Source organism: Carex rostrata, chromosome 24, assembly GCF_964058835.1.
Source record: "Carex rostrata chromosome 24, lpCarRost1.2, whole genome shotgun sequence".
Taxonomy (NCBI): Eukaryota; Viridiplantae; Streptophyta; class Magnoliopsida; order Poales; family Cyperaceae; genus Carex; species Carex rostrata.
This window is the reverse complement of record NC_135941.1, coordinates 5,139,452-5,141,308: the sequence shown is the minus strand read 5'-3', so window position 1 is coordinate 5,141,308 and position 1,857 is coordinate 5,139,452. Positions and strand designations below refer to the sequence as shown.

General features: G+C 34.9%; 1 pseudogene; it reads left to right on the top strand.

Moving 5' to 3' along the window:
* The first annotated feature begins 907 nt into the window (after nucleotides 1-907).
* On the top strand, nucleotides 908-1,357 carry LOC144575290 (dirigent protein 2 pseudogene; annotated as a pseudogene).
* Nucleotides 1,358-1,857: the final 500 nt, after the last annotated feature.

The following is a 1,857-nucleotide window of genomic DNA, read 5'->3' as shown; positions in this document are numbered from 1 at the left end:
TGTATTAGAGGCTGGTACAGAGAAGGTATGGACCGGTATAGGGGTATTGTATAAAATGCACAAAAAACAACAATTCACATGAAAGAGCAACAAAATAGAAAATGCAATCTGGCCCTTATAAACATGAATTTTCATTTGATCAAATTGTTAATAAAAGAGCATAAGAGAACATGGGTTCAGACTGAAAGGACAGAAAACTATATAAGAAATTGTTGAGAGCTGAGAGACTGACCTGACATAAGGAAATATGTGTAACTTACAAATAGCCCCTTACAGTTTTATATATTATATATTTTTATGTTAATGAAAGAAAAGAAAAAAATCAGTTGGGAGTAATATCATCTCCATTGTAGTAGTTAAGAACGCATTCTATTGCTAGCCACTTCTGTATATTGGTCTTGAAAATTTAAACACAGTGATCCATTCCATTAGTTACTATTTGGAAAGCGCCACAAAATATCAAAGCACATATGTAGATTTTTTTTTTAAAACACTTGGCAAAGACTGCCAAGGTATATATGTATTAAAATATAAAGCGTTCTTGTACAAACTATAGCACTTATAAATCTACAGCCAACAACCATCAAAAGAAAAAAAGAAAAAGAAAATAGAACTAAGAAAACAACAGAACAGAACAAAACAAAAAAGTATGTAGATCTTATATAACTTTCAAAGCCAGAGGAACGATCCTGACTCTCGAACTACTATTTTTCATTGACCTTTTAATTTATACATATTTTGTTGTTGCTAGGCTTATCAAATATCTACAAGCAACTAAATGTCAAGTCATATCCCCCATAATACCTTTCACCCCCAAAGCAATCTTCAACCTTATCAGTTATCACCTATAATAAAACAAAATAATGGCAAATTTCACAAGCAATTTTTCGCCTTTCTCTTAACTGTCATGATTCAGCCATCCTCGAATTATTCTCCGGTACATCTTCGTTTCTACTTTCATGAAAAATACCGCGGCGAAAACGCAACTTCAAATGTAGTTGCATCTCTAAACCGGCCGAACTCAACATTTGGAAACATTGTGGTATTTGACAACCCGCTACGTGCAGGGCCTGAATCGAACTTGAAGCTGATCGGTCATGCGCAAGGAACAGCATTCAGGTCTGCGTTTGCTGAGGAGTCAGCTATGGCAGCAATAACTCTGTTGTTTAATGAAGGGGAGTATAACGGGAGTTCTATTTCGGTGATTGGTTTGGTTGATGGATCTGGTTCAGCCGATCGAACGGTCGTAGGCGGTTCGGGTCGGTTTAGGATGGCTAAAGGGTATGTGCTTACTAAGATTGTGAATTCTACGGCAGTATCACTTGTGGCACAGTATGATGCATATATCTGGAGTTAAGATTCCTTAATTTGGGGTAAAGATTTTAACAGAATAATTTTCGCTGTATGCAGCACATGGACTATAGAACCAAAACAGTGCTGGATATGGTTCGCGCGCTGCGTGAAGTTAAAAACTGCTCTGTTAAAATCTTTACCCTTAATTCGTTTCTTCCCTCTCCCTGATTTGGGATTTTGCTGTATAACTTTATGGGGTTTTGCTATATGATGTTTAATTACCTCTAGCACCTCAAAGAACAGTAATTGAAATATTAGTTTTATGGTGTCAAAGATCAAATTAATATTCAAGAAGATATAAGACAATACACTTGGTCTATGCTAATTTATATGTCATCCAACTTTTCTTTTTTTGTTTTTTTTTGAGAGAAAAATGAAGGTCACGCCTTTAAGTTTCATTAAACATGACACCAGAGATGTCGGATTTTACAAAAGTTGGAAAATTAAAATACAATTAAGGAAAATACAGTAATTGAAATTACTGTAATGAAATGAAAATGCTGA